Source organism: Cyanistes caeruleus, chromosome 6, assembly GCF_971803275.1.
Source record: "Cyanistes caeruleus chromosome 6, bCyaCae1.hap1.1, whole genome shotgun sequence".
NCBI classification, from domain to species: domain Eukaryota; kingdom Metazoa; phylum Chordata; class Aves; order Passeriformes; family Paridae; genus Cyanistes; species Cyanistes caeruleus.
The window spans coordinates 23,667,089-23,684,307 of NC_141706.1; the positions used below are offsets into that span (position 1 = coordinate 23,667,089).

The 17,219-nt window shown below is 42.4% G+C and overlaps 1 protein-coding gene across 15 annotated transcripts in view; it reads right to left on the minus strand.

Annotated features, from left to right (window-relative positions):
- The window catches only part of TSPAN4 (tetraspanin 4), a 415,828-nt gene that overhangs the window by 209,581 nt on the left and 189,028 nt on the right, over positions 1 to 17,219 (minus strand). Inside the window, exons 1-5 of one of the 15 annotated variants that reach the window (XM_086895701.1) lie at positions 13,463 to 13,686; positions 12,080 to 12,283; positions 11,024 to 11,141; positions 10,203 to 10,274; positions 9,771 to 9,947 (exon numbers count right to left, since the gene is read on the minus strand). The exons of the other annotated variants lie outside the window; for them this stretch is intronic. The gene's annotated coding sequence lies outside the window, so the exon portion shown is untranslated. Of the gene's footprint in view, positions 1 to 9,770; positions 9,948 to 10,202; positions 10,275 to 11,023; positions 11,142 to 12,079; positions 12,284 to 13,462; positions 13,687 to 17,219 lie in introns of those variants that run through there. 15 annotated transcript variants of the gene reach the window in all.

A 17,219-nucleotide genomic window follows, 5' to 3' on the forward strand; every position in this document is an offset into this window, starting at 1 on the left:
AGGAAATGCTTTCACAAGCAGAGAGTAACAGAAAACAGCCTAAGCAAAGAGTATCGCTGTAATAAGCAGAAGGCATTTTAACATACCGGTAAACTCATCTTATAATTGCACTGACAGCTGAACTTGCAGTGATGATAAAGATCATCTTGTTCACAGCCTATGCATCTACTGCATCCTCACTGATTAAAGAATGTAAGTCAAGGGAAAGGTATGATTTCTGGAAATGGATGCTGAGCTACATATTAGTTTACAGAGTGGCACAGAATTCATGACCAAAAAGACTAAAGGAAATTAATATGGTGTTATTTCTGACTTCAGCCACTAAGCAAAGAAGCAGATCTGCCAGGCAAGGGTAAAATACTGTGTGTCTGCTGCCTATGACAAGAGCTTTCTGATGCTAATACTTGGTGCACAGCTACTTCCATTAAAAAGCCAGGGTCATAGGATCTGCACAAAAGCATGTTCCAAAGTATAATGCATCTGGCTAGATGTTAGAGCTGCTATTGATCTAAAAATCCATACAACATAGGCAGTGTACTTTGCTCCAGCATTTTCCTCACAACAGACATTTCTCTGTGTGGCATCAAGAGAGGGTTTGCAGCCATTTTCCCTAAGCTGGTGTTCCCAGGGGGAACAAATTTTACTGGGAAGGTGCTGCAGCCAGACAGCATGCTCCCTCCCATTCCTTGGCAAGGACAAATCAAGTGTTTTCAAATTCATCAGAAACAGTTTGGTTTCTCTTCGGCAACTTGCTATCTTTCTCCTCTGTGCAGCTGCTTTGAGTCTATTGCTCTTGAAAGGCAATATATTGATGGCCCTGACTTAGATTTAACAATGCACTGAGGCAGTTCCCCCACCCCAGCAGTGCCAAGAGATCCCAGCTAATAGGAAATTATTGATCCTGCCACCTAACTCGGCACTGCAGTGCCATTTACTCAAAGTCCTGCTATCCTCTGTGTCTACAATATGTGCAAGTACAGGCAACCTCAGAAGGAAGCTCCTACTCAATGATCTGTCTGTTAAACTGCCTACAACTTGGTTTATAAAAATCCCTGTCGGTAAAGTAAGCTTCATCCAGTTTAATATAGCCACTGGCATACCTGCTAAAGCTGCCATACACAAAGCCTGATTATATTGGAGCATTTCATGAGGTGAGCACCTGATTCAGTACAACTAGTTAGAAGCCACTAAATTCATTTCACATCCTCGAAGACACATCAAATCCAACAAGTGATTTGCAGTGGCTTCAAAGCAGCTGAAGTAAAAGACCCTGTATTTCATTACAAGCTGTCTAAGCCCATGCATTTCCATCTCTGGCCACAGAGCCTTTACTTTGAACTGCACAGATAGATTAAGGTCACTATCAAAACAATTGGACAATGTCACCTGGGATGAGGAGAACAGAGACAGCAAGTAAGCAGTGGCTGTATGGGAGAGCAGACAGCAGCAAGTTACTAAAGGAGAAACCAAACTGTCTTTCATAAAGGTGAAAATGCCTGATTTTTCAATGCTAAGAACCCCAGTGGTCTGGGATATTATAGGCAGACACTGACCAAATGGATAGCATTAAAACTGCCTCAGTGCCTGCTGCAGTGAAACAGAACAGCACATTGCATAGGCCAGCCAGCACAGCTCTGAGCAGTCACCATTACTGTTGTATATTAAAACATGCCAAATGGACCCAGCACCTTATACAAGAAAACTGGCTGGTTTTACACATCTGGTTTTGTGCCAAATTAGAAAACCATTTGCCAGAGCAGGTTTTAACAAGGAGAATTGCAATTGCCTATTACCCTTGCCCTGTTCTTGGCTTAGTGTCTCCTACGTGACATTTCTGAGTAAAAATCCTGGCCCTTGTGCATCTGAGGATTCTTCTCCTACAGAGAAAGGAAATCACAGCTCAGCCACAAACTGGTATGGAAAAACACAACAGCAACAAAAAAAACACCATTAGGCAGCCAAAGCACGAAGAAGTACAAAAGCAAGACGTGCTTTGATCAATTAGCAATTTCATGCCCTCTATATGCCTGGTATGTGCACATAAATAAAGTGGCCGCGAACATGATGCCCTCCCAAAGTTCAGCAACAGCCAGACTTTAGAGTTCATGGAGAGATTTTCACCCAGGTCTGAGCATCAGGAAGATGCAACCAGCAGCTGTGGTGCTATAAGCCCCTCTTCCTTGTTGAATGCTGCTGCTGTCCATCACGCCCCGTGCAGCCATCAGAACCGTTCCACATTCCTCCACATCCAATTTTATCCCTTCATCTGCTGCTTTATACCTACAGCAGAGGGCGAGGGCAGAGTGACTTCTTCATAATATCAAACCAGCTAACTCATTTATTAAACTGAAACTCCGGAGAAAAGTTTGGAAGCTCTCTTAGGATGGACAAAACCTGAAAATACATGTTTCCTTCTGCTGGGGGAGGTCAGGGGTTGGGAGGGACAGGACCAGACTGGCAGGACTACCTGAAGTGTCCAGGAAATTCAGTAAGCCACAGAGAGTGAGAGCAGAAACAAGTTCTCCTGGTCTGCAGAACTGGTGATGGAAGTGCTGGGGAAAAGGGAACAAACACACTGCTCTTGGAGAGAGAGAGAGATGAGAGGCAGCAGCTTAGCTTGCAGGTAAAGAGAATGAAGAGGGACTGTGAAGGTGTGAACAGGCCCACGAGGGACAGAGGGAGATTCTGATGGGAGATTTCGGTCCTCTCTGCAGAAAGACAAACTCAAAAATACTTGTACCAAAGAACCACACCCACAAGGCTGATACCAAATTAGCTTAGCACATGGCTCTGTTGATTCCACCCAAGTATTTTCTGTTTGATGACAGACTGAATTGCTGCTCACTGAACCAGGGTTATCTCCCCCATGCATTACCAGCCTGGCAATCAGAAGGGAACCTGGCAAACTTGACTAAGAACAAGGACAAAGTAATCTTCTCTCTGAGGCCTGCTGCCAAGCAACAGGGCTGTTTGCCTGCCAGCAGCAGCACTTACACTGGGGACATGCTACAGGAGCTGCTCTCTCTTCCCGGCAGGTAAGCGTGTGTCACCTTGGGGCAGCCCATCTGCTACCTTCATCACTTGATGGACATGGAGCAGGATGCAGGAGGGGCACAGCAGGAGATAAGAGAATAGCTTTTTGGCTTGTCTCTGCCATCAGCTTTCAGTCATACACTCCCAAGTGCTGGCAACTTTGATATACAAGGCACCAGTTGGCCTGATAACATGCTCTCCCTACCCTGCTGCTCCAAGCAGCCGTCCCATGCTGTCAATAAGGCAGCATTAAGCTCCAAGGAAACCAGAGCTCCTTGGTATTGCCATGATTTTCCAGTTCATGCAAAGAGGGCAGACCAAGTTGGGTCAGATTCTGTAGGAGACCTGATGAAGTACAATTACCAGGATTGCTCCCAGGACTCCTCAAGAGCTGAAAGCACAATGGCTTGGTCATTATGCTCCAAGCTCACTGCTAGCCTGTTGCAGTCAGCAACCTCAGGATCTCATCCAGGGAAGCCACAGGGTTCTGGGGACCAGCATGGAACACCAACGAGACAGGCCTTTGTTCATGAAACCATTTATTCAGCATGGGAACAAACTCAGGTCCAAAACAGAGAGCCCCGAACAGAGGCCGAGCAGGGGTTTTTGAGGAGCAGAACTCCCCAAGGGTCTCCACCTTTGAGGGTGGAGTTCAGGGTCAGGGACCACTAGAAACACAGCAAGGGAGAAGCCCCCAGGGACTCAAACCCAATCAGAACTCCTGGGCCATCCTTCACCAGGGGTTTGGGGTGGGACAATGCTTATCTGAAAAATAACTCTTTGCCTCTCCTGAGGCACCTCACAACACGAACCATGACGCAAGATTTCACTGCTGTTCACTACCCCAAAGTAGTTTATTCAAATACCACTGTGTGATATCCTAATGGTGTTTTCCTTTGGTGCTGCACTGAGGTAAACATCTGGAGAGGGTGCAGGACGCTGAAAAATCCAGATACTTGCAAGTACATAACAAACCCTAACATTTCACACAAAAGCTCATTGACACCAGCGCTGTGGGATCTGGTGGTAGAATGTGTCACACTAGAACTTGCCAGAGTCCTCACACCCATGTTTCCACAGGCTAAGGCCCAAACTGTTCCCCATTACTTTGGAAACTTGCTGCTTCCCAGACAGTTGGCACTTGAGTAACAAATAAATTTATTTCCAGACTGGGTTATATATTCAAAGATATCGTGCAAAAGAGAAGAAAGTTTCCTTTAACACTCCTAACATTTCTGGCTTCTTTCCCACTAATTTCTCCATAACCTTTGTCATTCTCTTCTGCCTGTGGGGAAAAGGTAATCATACTCCTGTTCCCCAAATCAGGCAGTCAAGCGTAGCATCCCTGCTCAAAGTTGGTATCTCCCTTAATATTCCTTTAATCCTGTCCATAGTAGTTTTTCTACAGAGACCTCATCAAAGCTGGGTTTACATGCAAAAACCAACTTGCTTTCTATATCCTCTTTTCTGGCAAAGCCCACTGCCAGCTATTAAAAGGCAGTATTCTTTATACCCACCCACAGCATGTAGCTTAAGTTGCGAGTTTTTAGCTTGGAAATGATACTAAATTTTAAATTGTACTTCTAAGTGGTTGCAGAAGATTTTAGCAGCTGCTTTCTGGCCCTACCCCATTTCTCCCTTTCCATTTCCACTTGTCTCATTCCACTGAAGTGTTTTGGACTCTTTACGGATAGTTCAGATGGAGGAATCAAATCAAGTTTTAATCAAGCATTTTCAAATCACTGCAGGTAGACCCATTTGACAGCTTCCATAACCAGGCACTCTTGTGACAAAAGCCACCGGTGCATGAAACTCACATATGTTGTGCCAAAGCTGGAGCAGTAATGCAATACAACCACCGGGGACTCTCCCCAGAAGACTGCTAACTATACTGTGCAGATAAATTTATTCTTCATAATGCTAATTCATCACAAGAGACACTAAACTGGGGGGGAAGAGAGGGGCAGTACAGAAAATCTCCCAGAATCCCAAGGTTGGTGCAGCTTTTCCATAGGAATGAGAGAATTCACTGGATTATTTATTGGAAAAAGATACTTCTCCCTGAGTTATGCAAGTAGCTCTCCTTAGTGTAGCTGTCCTGAGAAGTACTCTCCCTTCCAGCTGTTTTCTGGATCCTCAGACAAGTGAGGTCACCTCCTGGAGTTAGCCAAGGAGTAAAAAACCTACAGGTGGCCAAGGGGCAGCAATCATGCATGACAATAAGCAGTTTAATGCTGAGCCTTGACAGCAAACTAACCACAAAGTAAATTTCACTTTTCTGAAGGTCCAAATCTTCCTGCTAAGCCTGAAGAAAGAAAGTTGTTCTCACATGACAAAAGCTTTAAAGCGGGTCCGCCATGGAAACTGTCAAACAAGAACATATTTTTAGTTTCAGGCAAAAGCCCAACAGCTTCTCTGTGTTCATGCAAGATGCATTTTTAGAACTACAGAAGGGTCATAACAATAGTCTATCTAGTGTCTCCTTGACACTGGGGATGCCTTCCCCACTTAGGGAGAGGTGGTGTTATACAACTGCATTTCTAAGGGCTTTATTTTCCAAAGTACTGAGCACTGACAGAAATTACTGTCTCTCTTTGACATCCACATAAATTTTACTATTAACTTTAATGCAAAAAGAGTTTCAACAATAATGTGTGCCCTTAAAAATTCCATCTGGAAAAGTTTGTTACAGAAATATGAATACTAGCATAAACGCAGTCTGAACTGAAATATGCAGGTACAAGCACCAGAAGAAACAGAAGGATGGTGTTAGAAAGGGCCTGCATGGCTAATGAACACCACACCAAGGCTGTGGCAATGTCACATCCACCTTTCCTATCTTCCTTAGCCCATGAGGAAAACAAGCAATGAGCAATAACCTGACCTAGGATTTATGGAAGATGAAGTAAGCAAGGATCTGCAGGAAAGCACAGCTCTGCAACTGCTGCTGAATCCCAAAGGGCACAAAAGATCTGTCCAAAACATGCTTGTTACATCAGGAAGAGCCCCACAAACTTAAGATCTGGCATCTTTTGTCCTCTGCATCACATACAACTGATCCTTGCCAAATCCCCTCTCCTACAGCTTTGGGGATGTGGGTATGTCTGTACAAGTACACAGACGAACAAAATCTGTAACAAAATTAACATCAGCAGGCAAAATCAGCTTATTTGAAGATTTATTTTTTTTTTTATACAAATACTACTTTCGCCTTCCAGAAGACCTCCCACTGTATTTCTTTTTCCAGAAGACAACCCACTGTATGCTGATTTTCCTACCCACAATTTCTGTGCGACTCAGCCCCTAGCTGCAGCAGCAGAAAAACTCACTTAAATTTCTTTCATAAATTAAAACTCACTCTGCTTGTCCATCCAGTATTTAGGGCACCTCACCATTCTCAGACTTGCTCAGACCCCAGACTCTCCAGGTTATCCTATGTGGAAAACTTCCACATCAAAAGCTACTGTGACACTTGATGGGAATTCCTGGTTTTTTACAGCTCAGACAGTAAGGACTGAACATTCAGTCCAAGGAGGTTAACAGGATAGAGTACTGTATGATGACTGACAACCTATTTATATTAATATATATCATATTACCACCAAGGTTGGAACCTTAATAAAAAAAGAGATTTTCTCCCCTTAAAGGAAAAGACAAATACTTCCAAAGCTAACAGTACTTTTTGGCATCTTAAAGCAAATTTTATAGGAAGACTCTGGTGCCAACATGTCTCTCTTGTCCTTTACTTCTGATAAAATAGAAATTACAGCAGCACAGTTAATGAACCATTTATACAAGCCACAAAAACAAGAGACACTGCAGTACCAAACTTTTTAGTCTCTGAGTCTGTTGAAGAAAATAGCTTTACATTTCATGCACATAAAAAAAAAAAATCTACACTAAAAGTAAGACCAGACACTGAAATTCCAATCTGCAATAGGCTGTCTGTAAGATAGAAGGCATCTCCCAACCTCCGCTAACAGGGAGCAAAGGAATTGTATCCAGCTTGTGTTGGAATGATACATTTCCTCCTCCCACTTTCTTTTCCTGACAAGATTAGTTTCCCTGGGATGAAGGGAAAAGAGAAGCATGTGGCAGTGATGCATACAGTCCTGGTTCTGTGATAAGCAGAGACTGCAAACCCACCACGCTGAATCCTGCCAAACATATGCTCATGTGAACTAGATTACGGGGCTTCTGTTGGTTGAGTTGTTTATTTAAGTCATGCCAGGGAACTGAATTTACATCTCCTAACCCTACTTTGCTTTCTGCATTCCAAATTGTTTATGCTACATTATTTGGCCATAAGATTCCATTTAGAAGGAAAATAAAGCTCTCCAAGCTCTGTCAGTGTTCACATGCAATCTAATGTAGGGAAAAAAATGAAACTCAATGAGAATCTCATCAATAATTTGTGGCACATATAACACTTGCAAAGATTAACTTCTTTAAAGGTCAGATTCTACCAGTGGATGGATAAAACCTGTCCTACCTTGTGGATGAATTTGCCATTAAGAACGCTGTTACTTGCCTTAACAAGACAGCCCTAACATTAGATACTTGTGAAAAGACATTAAGACATCGGTCTTTTTTAAGTTCAATCCAGTCATTAATAGAACTTGGGGGAGAAATTATATATATATGCACAAACAAATGCTACTCAACACAAGACCCACGTTTGAAGCTCTAAGCAGCCTTCATAAATAATGCTCCACTTTCAGAAAATGGTAATTTGTCACTTCTCGGTCTTCCGCAAAAAAGATTTAAAAAAAAAAAAACAAAAAACTGCTCCCTCATTTATGTCAATTATGTAAAACAAAAGTTTGAGTTTTGCTCCCTCCCCAGCACCTGACAAAACAACAAATACTATTAAGCACCTCAAATCTATTTAAAAATCATAAAGAAATGAGGACGCCAAGGTTTATTCTATAGGGGATTCTTTGCTTTAACCACAGCCAGGACTTGGAGAATGCAACTTTTCTAAAACATTGAACAAATTAGAATTCAAATCTTCATTTCATAAATCTAAGTTACTGTCTTGATAGCCCTTTCACTTTATTAGGGTATGAAAAGAAAAATCAATAAACCAAACAATTTCCATAGCTATTGCACACACTTCCCAATTCCAAATAGGACCAGGAAAGGTTATACAAAGGACACAGGAAAGAGCATTGCACTGGCCATTACCAGGGAATTTAGAAAAAGTTTACTTATGAACAGCAACTGAAATAGGTTATAGGATTTAAATCTGATGCCCTGAGACTCATTTGTTTCCTAACTCAGCTGTGGCCTTGCACAGAGAGTGTGGCAGAATTGCAAGGTGATACTGCTTAGGTATTTTCCATGAAGCCCCGTCTATTAATCATGTGGTTTATTAATCTCATCATACTGCAAGTGCTGGGGTATTTATACTGTAAACACACCTGAACTTTTTGTTCCATGAATGCTTCTGAGATCTCACCATTCCATCACTTTTTGTCACTTTTTGTCCTGTTATTCAGTTTGAGTTGTTCTCTGCTTGGCATTCTCTGAGCTATCAAACATTGCTACTCTACCATCACGTGTGTTAGCTCATGCTCAGCTTCTCAGATGTTTCACTGCTATTGTCTTCTGTACATAAAAGTGAGCATGTAAGGAAAAGGCACCTCAGCTGTCCTTTCCATCACACAGATGCTTCTTAGGTGTGTGGTTGCATGGAGAAAGGGAAGGATACAGCCTCCCAGCTCCTGAACTTGTGTCCTTCTTAGCATTAGGATCTCTCCTGGTTTTGAGCATTGTGCATACACTTCTGATCAAAGGGGCTGATTGTGTATTGCATGCCTACATTCATACATGCTTGGTCATTCCTCATTTCCATTACTGCAGATCATATCTATTCCTAGCATTTTGTTGTCATTAAATCTATTATCGTCTGTGTTGTACCATTTTCTTTTCCTGTAGATTAGCTCTGTGCTAATGTTTCCATCCTCTTGTGTCATACAGCATCCTTTCTTAGTCATCTGCCATTTTAGCACTAGCACAGGTGCTTCTGGAGTATGCTTACTACAGCTCCAGGCTCCCTCCTCCCAAACCTGGCTCCTTCCGGCCCAGCTGCACAAACACAAACTCACAATTTCCACTGGTCTCCAGACTAGGTTTGTCAGCGTGGAGCAAAAGTTCAGACAGGCCAAATCTCAGCACATGCCTCTGCTTACCAGTTAGTAGGCACCAGCAGCTTCTGGTAGGAAAGCCAAAAACTTAGTGGGCTGGGCTGATACAGCTGCCCAGCACAGTCTGTGAAGCAGCGTGCGCTGCTTTTAAAGCTGCCTGCCAAGGGAAGGATGCAAATGTCCAGCCTCTGCTCATGGCATGACTAAGTTGGCAGCATTTCAACTGGAAAAAATTGCTTCTCAACCCTGTCCTTCCTGAAAGTGTATTCCATCTCACCTGCCAGATGGCCCCCTTCACACTGAACTTGTGCTCCCACCTCCTGCTGAGACAAGGTGTCCCACATTTGCTCCCCATCACAAGCCACAGAGAGGACACTCCTGCTTTCTTACATTAAATACCCCACAAAGTAGAGTTGAGAAGTCCACCTTTCCAGCTTGTTTGTCAGCATAGCCTCTTCTCCCTCCCACAGAGAACACAGTTCTTGACATCACCTCCCACAGCAATAAAAAAGAAAGGCTTTAGCATTTCCCAGCAATCACATTAACTTTGAAGAATTGTCTGGCAGTGGCACCTGCTGCTAAGGATACAGATGTACAGGATGAACTAAAAGGCATTTCTCCATGAAACAGATGATATCACTGCAGATACATCACTGTACAAATATGTATTTTTCCTCTCATCTGACCAATGATTTTAGCTTTGGCAAAGGCATCAATGTAATAGCTTTGAGGGACAAACAACTTCAAACAAACGTTGCAGAAATCCTAGTAGTAAAACAAGAACATAAGGAAGAATTTCTTTATGTTCCACTGAGAGAAGCTGTGCTTCATTTTGAGTGGAAATTTTATGTATTTAAAACATAATTAAATACAGCTCCAGGAAAACAAACAAAAAAAAACCCCAACCCCCCCCCCCAAACCAAACAAAAATCAAACCAAACAAACAAACAAAAAACCACACACACACAAAAAAAACCACCCCAAAAAAAACCCCAGGAAAAAAACGCAGAAACAACCAACCTGACATGTAGTTCATAGTAAGAAATTGAGCATCCTTACAGCTGAGTTCTGCTCTGTTGCTACCAGCCTTTTCTAATGGAAACACATACAGGTTCATGTTATTAGTTCAATATCAGGAAGACAAATTCTTCTACAGGGAAATTCCATTTCAGCAAAGGAGATGAAAATTCAGAAGGAATTAGTGTGCACCAAGTATGAGATCCAGCAGAAAAATCTCCCATTCAATTTTAGACTTAACTACAGCAGAATAGACCCTAGAATATTCACTATAAGGTGGATCCAATGCCAAATTTATACTGCAGCCCCTGAGAGCATATTGGTCACTTCCACAAGAACTATCAAGGGACCTAAATGGCTGCACAAAAATGCTATTTTTATTACTATTATTATAATTACTGTTAACCATCAGGGTGATTTTTTTTAAGGTGGGCACATGAGAACACCATAAAAGGTCAGTTATTCTGTTTTTTGTCTGACTTTTTCAGCTGCTTAGAATACACAAAACAAGTGCAGAGCTGCTATCAAAACAAATTAGTGATTTTTCATCATTTGCCATTTTCTGTTCCAGGCAGCAACATTCTGGTATATAGATGGTCCAAAATGGACATATATTGCTAAGGGCAGAAATAAGGCAAGGAGAGCCAGGTCAGGTACAGGAGGTTGTGCTGTTCAGGTGTGTTGAGTCAATTAGTCTGATGAGATCCATTACAGCTACTAATTCCAAAAGCATTAATTTAAATTAGTTCACAGGCTGCTCTAAGTTCTGCAAAGGATAAAAATTTATCTTCTGGCTTCATCAGTTCTGGCTATAGTTATACTACCTGATCACATCCAAGGGCCTTCTCTCCAAATCTTCTGCAGGATGTACACCAGGACTGGACTTCAGTGTGGCTCATAAGTACATTCATGCTTATATTAAATAGGATTTGAAATTTATTTCTGCAGTATGAAAGAAATAAACCACTAAATCAGAGTTCTTTAAGTCTGTGCATTATTAGACAATACCCAGATTGTTGAGTCAATGCTTTGGCAATTTTTGTCACACCTACAAAGTACAGCCCTTTTAAAAATGTTACAGGTTTTTATTTCAAAATACTTAGAAAATGATTTGGCACCCAGCTGCAGTGAAATCTGCTGAAGAAATGTTAAAAGTTCTTCTTTCTTTTTTCAGTCTTAATTTGAGGCATCTTTCTTCAGGGTCTGTAGATTATGGGTATCTACAAGAGGTGCTTCAGATGTTTTTGCTTTGTCTTTGGCATTAGCGAAACAGAGCAGAGGATCATGACGATACTTCAGCATTAATAATGTTTTCAGGATTTGGCAAGTATACAATTTTTCTACTTGAAATAACGATTTACAACCATTACTCCAGGCAAAGTACAATTGCCCTACAACACAGCCAACCTTCCAAGGATTCTTGCCTCCTATAGCGTTGTTCCAGTAAGGCATTGTTTCTTGTAAAGGTATTTTTAGCCACCTAATAAAAGAGCAAGGTAGCACAACACCTTTCCATACATCAACGCCTGTCTTTTTTTCTCACTCATCAAGGCATTGTGCTCTAGAGCTAGAAGACAGTCTAGAAGACAGATTTTGTTTGTCTAAGGACTATTTATGTGGACATTATCCTGCCTGATTTCCATTTTTGTTACCAATCTGCACACTGTCTGTCAGGAATTCTCCCTCTAGCACTGTGCTCCAGCAGGTTGACCCATCAGACCCTATTCTGTAACAAGCTGAACATCACCAGAGGGGCTTAGCTCTCGTTATGGCCTTTTTTACCCTCGCATTCTTTTATCAGACAGCCTCTGCCATATTACTCAATATTCTTCAGTCAACACTTTGAATTGTTTGCCCCACAGGTATAATTCACTGCTTACTCCTGTCAACAGTGGCTTTAGCATTGACAGAGGAAAGGCAGAAAAGCACCAGCAGTCTGCTGCTTGCATGCCAGTTCCTGGCATATCAATTCCACAGAGCCATGTCCTCACAACACATAATCCTAACAGAACGGTAGCACAACAGCTACAGGAACTGGGTGTCTGAAACATCTCTCTTATGAGGAAGCACTGAGGGAGCTGGGCCTGTTTAGAGAAAAAGAAGATTGAGAGATAACCTCATTAATGCATATCAATATCCCAAAGGCAGGTACCAAGAGGATGGTGCCAGACCCTTTGATGCTGCCCAGCGACAGGATAAGGAGCAATGGCCATGAAGTAAAACACGAGAAGTTTCACCTCAACATGAGGAAGGACAATTTTACACTCAGGGTGGCAGAGCACTGGAACAGGCCATCCAGGGCAATTGTGCACTCTCCCTCTAAGGAGATATTCAAAACCCACCTGGGAAGTTCCTATGTCACCTGCTCTGACGAACAATGCCTTGGCAGGGGGTTGGACTGGATGATCTCCAGAGGTCCCTTCTAACAGGGATGATTCTATGAAATTATTAGGGATCATTCATAGTATCATCCTGCTAAAAACAGGGCAAATTTGTGAGTGAAAAAAATTGACACACAGCATTTATGTAGTTTTTATCTGACCTTGCTCACATGCCTCATGGCTATTTGCAGTTCCTACTGTAAGCCATGGCAAGTTTTGTACTCAGAAATGTCACTCATGATGGGGCTTCCTAAGTTATCCATACAAGCAAAGACTTGATACTTCACAGCACAGTTCTGGCTGGAAATAATCTAGGAATCAAATGCCCTGAAATTCCCAGTGAAGACATAAGAATGCCCAGTGAGTGGGAATTAATTTTTGCTGCCTCTTCCCATTCCATCTCAGCTGCTCCACTGCACTTCTCAGACTGAAGTGGGAGTGCTGACAGAATAATTCTCAGATAGAAACAGAAGTCATCCAGGTCAGGGCTCTTCTCAGATCCTGACAGGCAAGAGGCTATTTTAAATGTGCTGATTTTCAGGCATGTGGAGGCTGCCACAGGCTGTGCACTACAGACTGGAGAATGAGAAAACAGTCCTTCAATAAATTTTGGACCCAGTTCTCCCTTCAAACTCTGATGGACACCACTTGCATGTGCTAAGAGTATAAGAACAGAGCACAAACTTAAAAATAGCTTCCATGGTATCCAGCCTCCAGCAACATGTGTCTTGAGAAATTCTCAAGCTAGAACTGGTATACTTACGTTTAAATGCTTTTGACAGATCTGCTGGCATAATATTGTCTAATTGCTTTTAGAACCCAACATATCCAACAGTAATAAGTTCCTCAGGTTAACCAAACACTGTGTGAAGAAGTCCTTACCTGTTCTGCATTTACCACCTGGCAGTTCGAGTGGCTGTCTTACAGCTTTTGTACTGTGAGAAACTGAGGCATCCAAGTATTCCTCACATCTCCATGTTGTCTGTGACTGCCAAAAGTTCACACATGCATCCAACCCTTCCCTCTGCTCAGCTACTCCTGTCTGTAATAGTACCAGCCACAGTTGCAGGAACAGGTTCTCTGGGAGACACTGAGCTCAGTGTCTGCTGCAGAGGATTAAGGAAGGACATTAGTTTCCAGCTCAAAGGATTATAGAATCCTAGAACTGGGAGAGACTTGAAAAGACCTCACGGATGACAGCAGAACAGGTCGTACCTACATCACCCCAGACAAACACTTCATCATTTAACAAAACTGAATCTTCTGAGACTGAAGCCCATTACTTCTTCCCCTACATCTACTGAAAAGAGCTACTCCCTGCCTCTTTCCAACAGCCATTCACACATTTGCAAAATGTGGTTAAATATTCTTACCCATCAACAAAGAATTCCAATTCATGAAATCTTCGCCTGAGATTTAATTTTGACTTCGATCATTCCCACTGCACTCAGATCAAATTGCCCAGTTGATCCCCATCTTTCAACTGTAGCTCCCAAAATCTGAACTGTACCCCAGCTGAGACTATACTTAGTGTAAAGGAAATTGATCATTTCACAGGCTTCACAAGTGGTATGTTTTGGTTTTGAATTACAAGATGGCTTTGGATTTTGAAGCAGCACAGCATTTGGGACTTAATTTCACCTTGTGGACCAGATCTTCTCTTCGTAGGCCTATTTGTATTTGTGCAGTCGATTAGTTTTGAAGTGAAATATATTACATTTATCCACTTATTTCAGGCTGTATCTCCAGTTTGTCAACATCATTTTGGCTACCAAATGTATCTTCACTCTTTCCTGCCCCCTCTAAAAATCAGATCAGGACTGAACAGTAGCTGTAACGAAGTACATAAGGATGAAAAATCTTTCAAATTCTAAAATAATATTTTTTAAATTGAGCTATGAATCAAGGTCTGAACTACCCTCAAAATAGTTCCTTCTTAATATCACAGGTGCAGCTCATCTCTAATGAGGTTTCACAGAATAATTAAACCCAGACAGCTTGGGCAAACATCCAAATCTTCAGCTACTCACCTTATCTAACAACTCTGGCAAATAGTTGGAAGTGTTGTAATTCCTAACACAAAGAACACATAATATCTAGGCCACTGACTGAATACTTGAAATACCTCTCATTGCTTTATGCACAGTAGGCAAAAATAGCATTAAATAAAGTGCTGCAGCTAGAAAATACTTTCTCATGTTCTTGTTATTTTAGGAAGCTCTGCCATTGGTACAATTATACCAACAGGTTTGCTGTGTCACTTCTTTAAAATGGCCATTCAACTATTTTTGTGCATTGCTGATGGCTAACCTCGGCCCTGCAACATATTTCTGACTCTTACTGAACCTCCCAAAGGGGAGCCTACAGTGAGGCCAGCACACAGAATACAGGCAGCCAGGACTAAAGCAATTGTTCTTGTCCTCAGACTTTGTACAACTCTTGGAACATACTTTTAACCATCCATATTCACCCTCTTCAGAAGGGCTTTACTGATGAGAACAAAAAACTGTTTCAGAAGTGGAATGGGCCTCCAAAGAGTGGCACACTGGCCATGCATTTGGGCAGCTCTGATGGGGCAAAGATGGCATTAGCATTTACATTTGTGATAAACAGATTTCATTCCTATGATATCTCTGTTATAAATTCATCCTCATTATACAGACTGGGAACTGAAAAACAAGAAGATTAGGCGACTGAATTCCATCAGCAAGTCTGCAACAGAACCTAGGTCCTGCACCCAAGCCCAGTGCTTTCCACGCTAAAATGTGTCAAGGAAAATAAAACAAGATAGATTTTTAAACTCCTTATGTTTGCTAATCATCCTATAACTGAACCTAACACCTCACTAACTTAGCTTACAGCATGGAGCTACTTTGACTTATTCAGTTTTACTCCCGATCTTAGAGCAATATGCTTCTCACTTTCCAAAGTTGTTATTCCAAGTGAGATTTGCCAAATTCACTTTGGTTATGTTACAGATCAGCTTCACAATGTGGGAGTGCATGAGAAAACAGTATCCTCTACTCTGAATATCAGCGATGTTCAGGCAAACAAGCTGCGCTGCCACACTAGATGAGTCGCCACTAGCTTTGGCAGCTGGATTGCTAAAGCAAGACCACCAGTCCCCAGCTCCACGCTGAGCTAACAGAAGCCCATCCAGCAGTACATGGGCACAGCACAGCTGCAGGTGCCTGTGTCACACAGAAAGCGCCAGCAGAGCAGAAGGCAGGTGCCTGCCACTGCTCCAGGCACGCAGGGCTAGCAAGAGCAGACACATCGAGTGGCACACAAGTGTGTGGCTGCACCCCAGGGCCCCAAAAATGGGCACAGATGAATGCACTTGAGCGCTGTGGCCGACTGCGAGGTTCCCTTGTGTGGATTTGCATCGTTTTGCCCCGGGCACTAATGGAATGGACAATCTGCACACACGGCTGGCGTGGCTACTTCCAGCAGCATGAAATCTAGCAACTCGCTCTGGGAGGAGGATCACACAGTTATTCAACTCACAGGGCATGCCAAAATCTGCAGGAACATCTATTTCTCAAGGTCCTACTAGCAATAGCCTGGAGCAAAACATATTTTAAATGTCTCAGGGACAAAAAAAAACCCAAAAAAAAACCCCAAAAAGAAAAAAAAAAACCAACCCAACAAAAAAAAAAACCAAAAAAACCCAAGGTTTTGTTTACCCTTTTCAAAGCTAAAGTTGGTCACAAAAAGTTTGGTAGTTTTAAAAATAACACTTTCAACACAAAGTCCTGACTGTAAGTACAAAATGCCCTCTCATTAAATTATGCCATGTTTTAAACTGCTGAGAATAATCATTTGAACTCTTTCGAAATGCAGTTTAAACCTGCATAGATCTCACGAAGCTTTAAAGAGATCTATGAGTTAAGCAGCCATGTTTTACATACAGTTTTCAAAAGCACTCTTGCAGAAGGGTTTCAAAGGACTACTATTTACATATCTAAATTCCCAGGAATTTCCAGGCTGGAAAATTTCTGGAAAACAAAATGCCATAAAAAATCAAGGACAAACACACAAACAGTGTTCAGGTGGGAATGAGCAGCACGCCCTTCTAATCACAGTATGCCATCCCAGGTCTCTGGAAGCTTGTAAAGTGTGAAGCTACAAGTCTCTGTGAAGCTGAACTCACACAGAACAGACACTTTTTAAAAGCTGCCTCTGGTTGAGTGGCAAATTTTGCATGGCTCAGTAGATCTTTAATTATTCACACTCAAGTAACTACACTCCTGCTGGAAATCGAAATATGAATGTACAGTACCTTGCTGGGAGTGTACAAGCAACACAGGTCCTTCCCAGAGAATCAGCGGAGCTGGGCTCGGACCCATCTCAGCCAGCTGCTCCCCTCCGGGTGTCTGCGCCGCTCTCGCAGTTGGTCTCGCACAGACCGAGAGCTGAGCCCTGATTCATGATTTCAGGCTCCAGCCATGGAATGCAGCCATTGAAAACCCAGAACTATTTTTACCCCTGAGCAGCCACAGCATTTCTGCCCCATAAAGACTGCTGAAGCTGATGCCTTACCCTGCACACACACACACCCTGAACCTAACCAGCTAAGATGCATGGTTCCCTGGCATTTAATGGGGTTTTTAACCGTGCAGTTGCTACCAACAGGACA